Source organism: Canis aureus, chromosome 6, assembly GCF_053574225.1.
Source record: "Canis aureus isolate CA01 chromosome 6, VMU_Caureus_v.1.0, whole genome shotgun sequence".
NCBI classification, from domain to species: Eukaryota; Metazoa; Chordata; class Mammalia; order Carnivora; family Canidae; genus Canis; species Canis aureus.
The window spans coordinates 59,402,283-59,416,725 of record NC_135616.1 but is presented as its reverse complement, the minus strand read 5'-3'; the positions used below and the strand labels follow the sequence as shown (position 1 = coordinate 59,416,725).

Genomic DNA, 14,443 nt, shown 5'->3' with positions numbered 1-14,443 from the left:
ATTTTTTTGGAAATGAAATTTACTTTTTTTTTTTTTTAAATTTACTTTTTTGAAATGAAACTCATCTCACTCCAAGCTCATGATTTCTTAATGAACTAAGATCTATCATACGGATTCAAAGTCTCTAAATCTCACCCTTTCACTTTCTAACCCTGACTTCTTTGGTCAGTTGTTAACTTGCTGTCATGATTGTTTATACAGTCAACCTGATAATCAGACACACAAAGGAGTATGTGTGGTTTCTCTCTCTAATCTGAAGTAGTGGCTTCTTTTATTAAGACCTTCTCATTATGGTGGTCAGATCATGTTTCCAGCCTCAGGATCCACACAGAGAATCGTTCCGTTGGGAAACTGCTGCTCAGGCAGAACGGTTCTGGGCGGCTGACGTGGCATCACGGTTTACAGTGTCTGCCAGCTGTGAGTAACAGCAGTCATGATGGGATATAGCAGCAGCAGCAGAAGCAGCAGCAGCTCCTGAGTTAGGGGCAAGAGATGTAAGTACTTATTTTCACCATTAACCAAACCAAAGTCAAACTGAAGAATGCTAAAGGGGAATACAATTCCCACCAGAGACTATTCTAGCAGATTCGGTGAGAAACATTTGGTCTCAACCAGAGTAGAAAGGCATCAAACTGACACATGGTTTTTCAGCAAAATGAAGAATCTCACAGGGTCTTGTTTTACAAAACAAACTTCAGCTGTGGCTGATGCCACGTTCCCACCCCTTAAAGTGCCTGCATACTGCCGTGGGGGCTGTCCCCCGTGGGATGGCATGTGTTGCTAATGTGCAAAAAGGACCATGGGATTTCAACTTACATAACAATTTTAGGCAGGTTTTTTTTTTTTTTTAATTTTTATTCACTTACGATAGTCACAGAGAGAGAGAGGCAGAGACATAGGCAGAGGGAGAAGCAGGCTCCATGCACCGAGAGCCCGATGTGGGATTCGATCCCGGGTCTCCAGGATCGCGCCCTGGGCCGAAGGCAGGCGCCAAACCGCTGCGCCACCCAGGGATCCCTTTAGGCAGGTTTGATTATGGGAAGATGAAAAGAGCCTCAGCAGTTACAGTGTCTGGGGGAGAGGAGAGAACCTCTTAAATATTTTAAGGAGGATTCAGGTTAGTTAAAGCCGACGTGGAGGCAACGTGGAAACTTCTGTGTTCTCAAGCTCTGACTTGGGGTGTGGTGTCTGCCAACCCAATGACAAATGAAACCCTGGCATGGATCCTTTAGCCAGAGGTGGCTCTACAGCCCCTGTTCCCAAGGCTTCCACCCTGGAAGGCATGTCCAGAGTCTCTGATGTTTCCGAGTTCATAAACCATGTGTTTATGGGTTGGTGATTTCTCTTTCTTTCTGTTGAGACATTTTACTCTGATGTTTAGCTCTGTGTGACACCTCATGAATGACCAGTAGTGGTCCACCCTGAGTGTGGTTAACTAACCAACAGATATTTTTGCTTGTCACCTCTATGCTGGGCTATCTAAGTGAATAATATGGAAGAGGTTCCTGGCCCTGTGGAGTTTGCTGCCCAGCAGGAGAAGCAGATGTTATGAAAGGATGAATGAACAGTGGGGTGGGGAGTCAGGAGACCTGGAATCGGGTCCTGGCCTTGATCCCAATGAACCAGACGGCACTCTGGGCACTTTGGTTTACGTGCTAGAAAATGAATGGGTTGGAAAGGATAGCCACTTCAGTAATTGATTCCTCACCCAGTGTGAGTTTTTCCCTTACTGAACAGATTTTCACACGGCCTTGAATTTGTTCCATATCCCATTTGGGAATGGGGCAGTATGGCAGGGGCAGAGGGGGGTTACTTTCTTTATGAAACATACCTCACATATCACCAACTGGTCTTCATCAGATTGTGATTTTCTGTAACAGAAACTTGAAGGACAGTATGATGTTGGAGGAGAAAAGGTTGCTTCCAAGACAGAGGTCCTAAAGGTAGCAATTGCATACAGACTCATCTTAAATATCTTGAGTGTCTATTTTCAAATGGTTATTGATTAGAACAAGTACCTTTCCAACTGCTGCTAAGTTTTCAAGGGACAAGATACAGAAGTCAGACACTAAGGAAAATGAAAATTGCTTGAGATAGGTGTGACTCTCAGGCTGCAGCTTGAAAGAAATTAAACTGAGTAAAAAATAAGCCAGGCTGTGGCTTCAAATAGAATAGAAAATAACCATTAAAAAGAAGAAGAAGAAAGAGAAAATAGAAATACCCATCATTTGTGACTGAGTGCTGCATCCTCTCATCCTAGTGTGTGCAAGAAACTTATCATGCTCATTAATTTTTGGCTTTAAAAATTGTGGGAGTTTCATTGACATACTTTTTAATAGAATGACGGATAAAATCAATTCCTTTTATATAATTAGTATGCATTTTTTTCCATCAGCCTTGCTTAGCCTAGCTCACAAAATTATCCACATGGACACTCAAGCATCCATGCTGCCCTCTCCCTTCTGAATGGCATAAATGTACTTCCTGACCCCTCAGTAATCCCTTCTCTTAGGCTATGAGCTCCATACCCCTTGTCCTGGGGGACCATGTCCATCAGTCATTCATTCCCTTTTTTACCCCATCTCTTCTGTCTCTCCTCTAACTGGATTTCCACTGTAGTGTCTGCCATTTATATCAGTCAACCAACCAACCAACCAACCAACCAACCAACCAACCAACCAGCCAATGAAAACCCTTCATGGATTCTCCTTATGTCCTATCCCTTTTGAGACCCATTTCACCAACTCTATGGAATCCAGGGGATGCTTTCAAGTTCTTACATAACTTGATCTCTTACTATATTTTTTCTCTTTACCTCTTCCTCTTTCTTGACACACTCTCCTTTCTTGACTTTCTTTTATTTTTTTCTTCCAAGATTTCATTTAAATTCAAGTTCGTTAACATATCTTGTAGTATTAGTTTCAGGAGTAGAATTTAGTGATTCATCACTTACCTATAACACCCAGTGCTCATGATAACATATGCCCTTAATGCCCATCCACCATTTAGCCTTTCACCCCCCTGCCTCCCCTCCAGGAACCCTCAGTTTATTCTCTATGGTTAAGAGTCTCTCATGGTTTGCCTCCCTCTCTGTTTTGTTTTGTTTTTAAAAATGATTTTATTTATTTATTCATGAGAGACACAGAGAGAGGCAGAGACATAGGCAGAGGGAGACGTATGGGAAGCCTGATGCGGAACTCAATCCCAGGACCTGGGTATCATGACGTGAGCCAAAGGTAGATGCTCAACCACTGAGCCATACAGGTGCCTCTCCCTCTCTGTTTTTATCTTATTTTATTTTTCCTTCTCTTCCCCTATGTTTACTTGTTCTGGTTCTTAAATTCTTCTTTTCTTGACATTCTTGATGCTGTTCTAACTTACGCCTTCTCAATCCTCATGAACTTGTCTTTCTCTGACTTTTACCTTAAGCTATTATTATTTTTAAAAAATTTTAAAGTCTGTGCTCTTCTTTGACAATCTCATCCACATCCATAATTTTAATTATGACTTGTGTGCTGATAACACCTCAATCAAAGCACATAGAAATCTTCAGGAAAGAAGCAACGCATAAACAAATAAATCCCACCCACCACCAATTTGAGTTCCTGCAGGCTTCCCTCAGGAGCTCCCGACTAATTCACTGCCTGAGACATCTCTGGTACATCGTCCTGCTGGCAACTCAACTTACTGTGGCCACCTGAACTTTCCTTTCCACACAACACCTGCTTCTTCTAGTCAAATACAGTTCAGTCTTGATCAGGGACATGACCAGTCCAGAGCTGTGTAAATCCAATTACCCTCTAAATCTCCTTTATTTTGCTTCCTTGTTCTCTCTTGAATCTGATGCCTATTGCCTGCTCATATCTGCCTTTCCGCCAGCACTTTAGTTTGGCTTGCATTGACCTTAACAAGGAAGGTGTTGGCAACTGCTTTTGAAGGCTCATACTGCCTTCAGTCTGACACTCCCCAGACCATTCTTTACATGGCAACTTGTGGGATTAAAAAAAAAAATGCTCCTCATGGTATTAAGCAAAAATTCCAGATCTTCATGATTCATTCCCAGCTTGGCCATATGGACTCCTCTCTCCCATTCTCCTGAATGGGTATTAATTACCCTCTAGTCTGATTGAATATGGTGGGCCACCAGAGCTTGCCCAGCTGAACATTCCCTCTGTGCCTTTGTACTTGTGAATTCCTCTTCTGGAACCATCCCCATGTCCCAGTTCACCCTGTCAAGTGCTGATTATCCAACAAGGTTCAGTGAGCATCTCTACCTCGGGAAGCCTTATCTGGCTGTCCTCAGATTATATATTAATATTTGTAACATTTATCACATTTTATTAAAGTGGTTAGTTTACTTTATTTGCCTTTCCGGTTGGTGGTGAAAATCTAAGAAACAGAATTATGTCTTATTTCTGTATCCCAAATGCCTATAACAGCATGAGGCACATAATTGTTATTCAATAACTGTTGTTGAATGAACGAATTGTGGACAGATGGCTGCCTGCAGCTCCAGGTTGGTATTCTATTATCTCAGTCAACTCAATGGGAAACACACTTCTTTCTCAGTCATCCAAGCATCAGTTCGAAGAGGATGCTTCTTGGACATGTCCCTGGGCACATGCTAACTGCCAAATGAATTACTGTGGCCAGGGAGCTGTGAGACTGTTACCGTCCAGGTATGAATTCTGTGTTGATTCTTAGAACGAGGGAGGGGGTCAGTCCCATACATGCTATAGAAACAGAGAAGGCAGGGAAGCTCATCAAAGAAAAACTGATGATTTATTACCAGAAGCCAGGGGATAGGATGCTGGGCGGGCAGAAACAGCAATGTTCACCCTAGTGTGTGCAAACAATCCAGGTGTTGGGGAGAGCTGGGGCAACAGTCTGCTCTGTGAGGCTGGCTGAGGCAGCTGGGACATCCCTTCAGTCTCAGCTCTTATCACAGCTGTCTGAGGCTGCCCGAGCTGCTCTGACGTAATTCCATAGACTGGCTGGATTATAAACAATGGAAAATTATTCCTCAGTTTAGGAGGCTGGGAAGTGTAAGATCAAGGTGCTGGCAGATTTGGTGTCTGGTAAAGGTCTGCTTCCTGGTTCATAGATAACCTGTGTCCTTGTGTCTGTGTCCTCACATGGCAAAAGGGGTGAGGGAGCTCTCTGAGGCTTCTTTCATAAGAGTATTAATCCCGGGGCGCCTGGGTGGCTCAGTCAGTGAAGTGTCTGCCTTCAGCTCAGGTCATGATCCCAGGGTCCTAGGATTGAGCCTTGAGTGGGGCTCTCTGCTAAGCAGAGAGTCTGCTTTTCCCTTTCCCTCTGCTTGCAGCTCCTCCTGCTTGTGCTCTCTCCCTCTCCTTCAATCAAAAAAATAAAATCTTAAAAAAGAAAAAGAGTTCTAATCCCATTCAAGAGAGCTCCATCCTGCGACCTAATCACCTCAAGGGCTCTATCTCCAAATACTACCACACTGGGGATTAGATTTCAACATGTGAACATGTGAATTGTGGGGGGACACAGGCATAGTCTTCAGCAACTTCTCTTTGTATTCTAACCTCTGACCACCCTGCACATAAACCCCACTGATGATATGCTGAATACACAGGCCCTACTTTACCCCCAAGCCCTTATCCTATCCATCCTTCTGTGGGGAACACATTCTCTATTGCTCTCCTTCCCTTCCTTCTAGGCTAATATAGTCAGTTTCTCACTCATTTCTTGGTTATTAAGTAGGAGTAAGGACTTTTTTGGGGGGTTCTTTCTGTGTAGTCTTTCTGCCTTTTTTTTTTTTTAAAGATTTAATTTTTTATTTGAGAGAGAGAGAGAGAGGGAGAGTGAGCAAGAGTGCAAGAGCAGAGGGAGGGGGAAGCAGAAGCCCCCCTGAGCGGGGAGCCTGACCACACAGGGCTTGATCCCAGGATGCTGGGATCATAACCTGAGCCAAAGGCAGATGCTTAACCCACTGAGCCACCCAGGTGCCCCTAGTCTTTCTGCTTTATTAGAGAAACTATGTAGAGTTAGCTTACATAGGAAAAAAATTTATTACAACAGATACTGGATTAATATTTGTCTAACATATCATTTGTTGAATGATGGGAATAATTTTTTTTTTTACTCTGGGGTAACGCTATATACCCCAGTTTCACTTAATGACATCATTCATTCAATAAGGGACATTTGGACCAGTACCAGGTAATGGTGGCATAATGTCAATGTCATGGGGCATAAAAAGTATTGCATCTTTAGTGAGAAAGGAAATGTTCTTAGGAAGCTTGTACAGAAACAACATCACAGAAGCAATGTTGGGAAAGGCATTTAAGTATTTACTCAGCATGCCGAGAGTCTCCAACATTTGTTTATGGGATCCTCCCAGAAAATAATGAACTTTGGGCCATCTCCCTTGTGATACCTGCAGACATCTCTGCTTAGAAAAGAAACTTCTCCATCATGTTGACATACCCTTCAATGTCCTCCAGAAACTGAAGTTCAAACTTTGTTTTTTGGCATCGTAAGTGGCTTCTATGGAAATTGCCCTGATGTGCTAAATTCAGCATTAGAACAGCACTCCTGGGGATCTTTGCTATATCTGCAGTCACTTATTCCAAACTGAGAGAACAGGGATATGAGTGCCACTAAAATATGTGTGTGTTTACTGACGCTCTGCATAAGCATAGGCTATTTCTGTCCACAGAACAGTGGGCAGAGGAGGAGAACCAGCAAAATGTTGTGCACCTTTATTGACTAACAAATGGGACAAGGAGAAAATACAGAAATTAATCTTTGAGTTCTTATTTTTTATGAATATATATATACACACACATATATATATTGGATTGAATGACCCTATTTACACTGACTGATTGCGTTGAAGATTATAACCATTGTATTCTCATGGAATAGATTTTTAAATAACTGCATTTTTGCCTTAAATGTGCCACAGGGCTCTTCCTAACAAGTGTGCTTTTCTGAACAAAGCTTTGACCAGAAGTCCTATGGTTGATTTTCCTCCACTTGATGACATAATGACACTGTGTGAGTTTGCTGAAACCTCTTACCCTTTCTGGTTTGCTTTTTATTGTCTCCAAAGGGACAAACTCTTTACTGATGCCACTGGGTAGTGAAGACCATGAGCCAAGGATGGGCATCTCTGGGGAAGACAAGCTTGAATGTAATGGATAACCATGATGAAAGAGATGGCAAAATAAATGGAAACCAATAACCTCAGATTAGATCCTAAGCCAATAATAAGGAGCAGCTAGGATTAAACACTAGATAGGAACTGCAATGATGAACGCTCAGCTCAGTAAGAACATATGCCCTGAACAGCCCAGAAGCTAAGTCTACTGCTATGCTTCTTTTTTTTTTTTTTTTTTTTAATGATAGTCACAGAGAGAGAGAGGCAGAGACACAGGCAGAGGAAGAAGCAGGCTCCATGCACCGGAAGCCCGATGTGGGATTCGATCCCGGGTCTCCAGGATCGCGCCCTGGGCCAAAGGCAGGTGCCAAACCGCTGCGCCACCCAGGGATCCCCCTGCTATGCTCTTTTAAACAACAATGTCAACAATAAGCATTTGTCAAACACTTGCTATGTGTAGGTGCTGTGCTAAGTGATTTTCCTAAGTATGCATGCATTTACTCATCAAATATTAATCGAGCACGTATGACATACCATGAACAGTACATTATCTCATTTCTCCTACAACAACCTTGTGAGGATATCCATTATTATACAGTCATTTAACAAATAAGAACCCTCTTCCTGAGAGGTTAAGCAACTGGCTTGAAGTCTCCCGGCTAGTCATGGTGGTACTGGGGCTCAGATCCAATTCTGACTGCCAAGCCTGAACTCTTCACTGCTGTTCTGTACCATACTCATGAGTTTGGCTTGTCACACCTTTAACAGAATCTAAGGAACCTAAAAGAGGAAAGGCAAAGTGGGTTTTTTAAAAACCCACTTCCAGGATGCCTGGGTGGCTCAGCGGTTTGGTGCCTGCCTTTGGCTCAGGCCTGATCCTAGAGTCCCAGGATCAAGTCCCACGTCGGGCTCCCTGCATGGAGCCTGCTTCTCCCTCTGCCTCTCTCTCACTCTGTCTCTCATGAATAAATAAATAAAAATATTAAAAAAAAATAAAAACCCACTTCCCCATTTAACAGGCACTTTGGTGTCTGGTGTCTGTCTGTGTATCATTTCATTTCACCCACATTACAGTCCTGTGAGGTAATTTCTAGACTTCACTTTAAAGATGAGGAGGTCTTCTAGATGTTAAATGATTCATATATACTCCCCCGCACCTGCCAAGGCACATGGCATGGGAAATGGCATAATTAAAACTAAATACAAATTTCAGTTCCTATTTTCTTTTCCCTGGGCCTTTGCTGCTCAAAATGATTGAGGGAAGGAAATTTTATAAGGAAGTATCAACAGGACTGGGGCTATGTAGTCTGGGGAGGAGAAGGCTGCTGAATGCCATGATGACTGCTTTCCCCTATTCAAAGAGTTCGAGAGTTTGAGTCACACATGTGTGTTATACATCAGGGTTTTTTGTTGGCTCTAAAATATTGGGATGTCTTTTTGTGAGGAGCCTGAGGATTCACCTTCACTGGACAGCCAACACTTCCTACCCCAGGTAAACAGAGAGAGAGTTGCTGAGCTCCTGGGTCCCTACAGAGTCTTATGTAATAGAGAATCTGAAGCCAGCAGGAGAGTTTGGAATGGCACAGGTCTGTAAATGCAAAGAGCTGAATGCAAGCGAGGACTTGGCCTAAGTCTCCTTGGCTTAGATACTGCTTCACTTGCAGGGATGGATGCTTTCTAGAGATTTCTTTCCAGCTCATCAGTTATGTGTCTGAACGTCTGCTCTTGTTCAGAATGAGTCTCTTCAACATTTCCAGCAAATGGTAGGGGTGATCTGGAGGGTGCAGGGTACATGCGTGTGACTATGTGAGTGTGTGTGTGTCTATTTGTCCCATTGCAAGTATGAAATTTCTTTGAAGTCTCATGCTTCATAGTAAAAATTAATACAAATTTGAATTTTAGTCCTTAATATTCAATCATACAATATTAGTGTCTAAAATTAAAATACATTTTAAGATTGCATATACAAAAAAGCTGGTGCTTATCCTGTGGCATCCTCCATTGTCCCTGGGGCTGCAAGTACTTTGGTGTGACAAGCACAGGGCTGTACTTTATCAAAGTTTCTAATTCTGATGATCTCACCTCAATCCATTCTTTTTGTCCTATGTGGCATTTGACATAATTTCTCTATTTTCCCTTGATCTCCTGGCTCAGTGGGGAGCACTGGATGAAGAACCTGTGGATTTCCCAGCAGTAATGGATACTCAGTTAATCCCTTACTGATGAGTTGCGCAGAACTGTTCTTAGGCACTGTATTAGCGTTTCCAGGGAAACAGTTAACATTTATTGAGCATTTACTATATGCCAAACACTTTGGAAGTACTTATCTAATTATATACCCTTATATTAACTCTGTGAGGTCACTTCTATTATCATCTCCATCTTACAGATGATGAAAAGGAGACATAGAATAGAACATAGAACTTGCCGAGTTCATGCAGCCAGCAGATAGTGAAGCTGGAGCTGAGATTCACTCCCAGGTAGGCTTATTTTGGGGTCATATAAGTTGTCCTGCTCCTCTAGGGAATTTATGTCCTATTAGCTTTGCTGGCTCAGAGGATGCTCTGAGGATATTACAGCCCTTTGTTTTGTTTAGTGGCGCGTGAGTCACATCTGCCTGTTGGCACTTGATGTGAGGTCAGAAGTCACAGCAGCATCCATCTGCCACCCATTCATCCTGGTTTGGGGGCATTGATAAAATGCAGGGGGGTAAGGTGAGGGGAAGGTGGGTCACCTCTGCCAGCCCAGGGCTGATAAGGAAGAATGGAGTCTTTTTTTTTTCTTGAGTGATGTACTTCTTAGCTCTTGGCAGCAGAGGCGGATGCAGGACGGGCAGGTTTGCAGGCAGCCAGGTAGGTGGCATTTCAAAGTGTTCATACACAGTGTTCTTTGGCCCTGTAGGAAATCTGCTTTGTGCCCTAACCTTCACGTCTAAGGCTGTGGTGAGAGCAACAGTCCCCGGATTGGCAGGGTGGCTTATGGTGTCTGTGCCAGTCTAATTGTCTCTGGGCCTCAGACCATGTTTTCCTGGCACACGAACTTCCTGATAACTGGTACTTCTGACTGGCACACGCTGCTCCGCATCTTGCCCGATGCCCGGCTTACCTGAAGGAAGGGGTCACAGCCTTGGCAGCCAGCGACTGGCCGAGGCCACGAGCCCCATATCTCCAAGGCTGACTCTAAGTGGTGGCTTTGCTGGAGTCCAGAGGCTGCTCTGCACTAAACCTTCACCCCCTGACTTATTCTCAGAAACAAAGACAGAAGATTCTTTATTTATTATTATTTTTTTATTGGAGTTCAATTTGCCAACATATAGCATAACACCCAGTGCTCATCCCGTCAAGTGCCCCTCTCAGTGCCCATCATCCATTCACCCCCACCCCCCGCCCACCTCCCCTTCCACCACCCCTTGTTCGTTTCCCAGAGTTAGGAGTCTCTCAGGTTCTGAGACAGGAGATTCTTGCTGATGAAAAGAGGCTCAATGTCTCAGAGTCTCAGATATGGTTGGAAATGCAGGTGTGGGCGTCATCCGTTCATTCCCACTGTGACTAGGAGGTGTTTTTTTTCTTTTTAATTATGATTTAATATTCGTTTTTCCCCCATCATCCCATTGGAGCGTGTCTCTTAAGTATACGCAGAGACCTCAGCTTAACAAGGTGTGCAGATAATTTGCACCTGTTTCTGTCTCATCTATATCCCACATGCCCTTTAACCACTCTCTGGCCAGTCCCTTGAACTTACTGCTCCAACATTCTCTTTTCCTTTCTCTAGAAACTCCACTTCAGTGCTTGGTTCTATGCACAGGATGTGAAAACTACTGGTTAGAATTGAATGCTGTCAACTTAAGGTATCCACTCATCTGTAAGAAAAATCTTTACCGAGCCTGTGTCATGTGTCAGGCACGGTGCTGGGCACTGCAAATGCCCCATGGAAGAAAGTACAGCTGGTTAGGGCACCTGTGGAGATTCAAGCTCATCTAGGTGTCCAGGAACAGCTGCATTTCCAGCCCACTTTTTCCTCTGAGCACCCATGCCTGTGAAAGCCCACTCCTACCTTCCACATAGGAGTCAAGACTCTTACCAAATGCTCCCTGCTCTCTAGCCAGTGGAATGTGGCAGTCTGTTCAATAGAGGATTCTCCATAGCTGGTGCCTTTATGCATAAGTGTGTCCCCATCTGTGCCCATCTCCCCCTCCCTACCCCTTTCTCAAGGAAGAGGGGTTCCTCCTCTTAGCTAGGTTCACTTTGTGCTCCTCTACTCCAGATCCCATTTAACCAGGCTCTTTGGGGATCTGTGCCTTCAGGAACTGTGCTTCTTTTCTGTATCTCCACGGGAATCAGCATGTAACTCTCTTTTGTCTTGTCTGCACTGACCCGGTTCTTCCAAGCCGAGGGCCCTGTGGCAGCCCCAGCGATTGCCCCTGTTCTTCACATCTGGGCTTCTACCTGGAGGGATTCTCCCGGCAGTCTCCTTTTCCTTTCCATTCTCTGCATAAGTGACTTCTGTGTCAAAATCCTCACTCCCTTGGCCATAGTTCTATTGAAACTGTTCGTGTTATGATCACCAAATTTCATGGTTGTTAAATTCACTAATGTGGAGCACATTTCCACTTGTTGCCTTTCTCAACATTTCCCTGAAGTTTGGCCTTGTTGACAACTCTCCTGTGTTTGAAGCCATCACCTCACCTGGCTCCTAGGACACCATCCAGCCCTAGCTCTCCGCCCACCTTTCCAGCGCCTCCTTATTCTCCTTCATGGCCTCCTCTTCTGTATCCAGCTCTAAGATGTTGGAATGCCTCAGAGCTCCTTCCAAGGACCTGTCTTCTAATTCCCAGCATTTTTAAGGCAATACTACCCATGCCTGTGGCTTCAATCACCCTGCCTCCCTCCTCAGACCCCTGTCTTGAGCTCTAGACTCTCAATGTCTACTACTTCCTGACCTTCTTACCTTTGCCGACAGGCCCCTTAGTTAGCAAGTCAAACACAGAAGGCATTGTCTCCCCACCAAACTGGCTCCTCTTCCAAGATCATTATTTCCTCAAAAAAGGCAGAGTGGTCCCCTCTCTACAGCCTGGAAGCTTGGAATGTCCTCCACTTCTCTTTCTTCATTTTCTACATTTAACAGAGTATCATTTCATATCGATTCTATTTTATAAACATAAATACATATATGTGTACATATGATACACACACACACACACACACACACAGAGTCTCTGTATGTATATTTTATTTCTCCCCTCTCCTCCATGTTTGAATGTCTACTGCTCCACTGGAATGAAAGATTCTATACAGCATGATTATATGTTATTTATCTTTATCTCCCATGCATGTGACAAAACTGAGCATATAGTAGATGTTTATTTATTTTTTGAAGATTTTATTTATTTACTTGACAGAGAGAGAGCACAAGCAGGCTGAGCAGCAGGCAGAGAGAGAGAGAGGAAGAAGCAGGCTCCCCACTGAGCAGGGAGCCTAATTTGGGGGATCTCAGGACCCCAGGATTATGACCTGAGCTGAAGGCAGATGTTTAACAGACTAAGCCACCCAAGGTGCCCCTGTAGTGAATGTTTAATAAACATTTGTTTAGTGAATGAATGACTTCTGTAATCTTCTTTCCAGAAGAGTAGACTGAGCATGGTTAACCAATCTTGGACACTTTAGAGAGTTACTATCCCATTTTAGCATAATTGTTGCATATATGGGTACATAATTTTTGCTGACATGACAATGACACATTTGGATAGAGTATTGGTTAAAAATAATGTTAGTTGATTTTTTTCTTTAAAAATAACATGTTAATGGTAGGAATGTTAGGAAATATGGACAAGGAAGAGGAGAGAAATAAAATATCCATAATCCTGTGATCCTGACAAATAATTACTATTAACATATTGACATAGGGCCTCTCAGTCTGTTTTCTAAATTTTTACTTTTAGTAAAGGATGGGGTCAAGCCTGGGGTATGTCTTAGCCACTGGGCTGTCCCTTGCAAGAGTAAGCAGTCACTAAATCATAGTGCTCACAGCTTCATGGCAAATCTGACCTGGATCTAGGTGGTTGTTCATCCTTCAGCATCCTTCAGCATTAGTCCGGTGGGGAGAAATTAACTACGTTATTAGCACTGATGATACTTACATTAGACAGATGTCAAACCAGGGTACTTATACCCATGTGAAGCAGGACTTCTATCAGTGGCCTGGCATTTGGACGGGGAACAGAGATTAGGAAAGGAAATTCACATAAATTAGCAAGTAGCCCAGGCTCCAATTCCAGTGGATAGTTGGAAGGAAGAGCAGGAATCAGGCACGAGGACAGGACACCTGGGGAAGGGGGTAATGTGAAGACTGTAGCCGTTCCAGCATGAGAAAGCCTATGGGATCATGCAAGGGTATTGCCACCAGGACTTGGGGTGACAGGACTAATTTTATCCCACTTCCTGGTGGGGATGAGTTGCTAATGTATTCTGTCAAGTTGGACAGATTTGGCTAGAAACCAGGAGGAATTGAGCTGCTAGGTTGAAAGATTTAGTAACTTTAGGTATGTGGGGCCGGGAAAGGCAGAGATCGATAAATCCCAAACCTTTGCACCAGTGAGATCCCACCACGATCTATTTCATTCCATGACCCATATAACTGTTGTATGCCATATGTTGATAGAAAATAATTAAAGCTAATTAAAATTAATTTTGGTTGGTGAGCATTTGAAGAGTTTCATAATAACTCTTGAGATAATTAGACATGCTTGGGGATGTCACAAAAGGAGCATTTGGAATAACTGGGCTAGATGTTTAAACCAGAAATGTGCAATGAAAGCTAGGAACAGAATGGTAATTCTGTAGTTGAAAGCACACTGAATCAGGAAGGAGGACTTTGGGGTTGTCCTCACTATGCTGCTAACATGGCCCTTTGAAATCAACCACCATCTCCTTGCTTTGTAGCATTTGAGAGTCTCTGTGTAAATCCTCCCACCATGGTGGATTCCAGATTACTGATGGTTTAACTACTGGCACACAGTTCCTGAATGCCTAAGAACCAGCTCTCGAGAGCTCGGTGCAAGGTAACTCCAGCATACCACTGTAGTCCTGACGGAGCTTCCAGTTAGTCCTGTGGTCTTAGGTAAATCAGTTCATTCCTTGGGATATTAGTTTTATCATTAGTTAAGTGAAGTCACTAAAATAACCTCAAGGTCCCTTCCAGAGTTAACATTCCAGTAATGTAGCTAGCTGGTGTTTAGGCAAGACTGGCATCATGTCATAAGCCACAAGAGTTACGTCAGGTTTTCATGAATGTTATTGTGATCCACTGGGTCTG

General features: G+C 43.5%; 1 protein-coding gene across 2 annotated transcripts in view; it reads left to right on the top strand.

Annotated features, from left to right (window-relative positions):
- Positions 1 to 375: 375 nt before the first annotated feature.
- Positions 376 to 14,443, top strand: part of SEC16B (SEC16 homolog B, endoplasmic reticulum export factor) — a 56,286-nt gene continuing 42,218 nt past the window's right edge. Inside the window, exons 1-2 of one of the 2 annotated variants that reach the window (XM_077901797.1) lie at positions 382 to 494; positions 9,522 to 9,612. The gene's annotated coding sequence lies outside the window, so the exon portion shown is untranslated. Of the gene's footprint in view, positions 495 to 9,521; positions 9,613 to 14,443 lie in introns of both variants that reach the window. The other variant, XM_077901798.1, reaches the window with a different exon arrangement.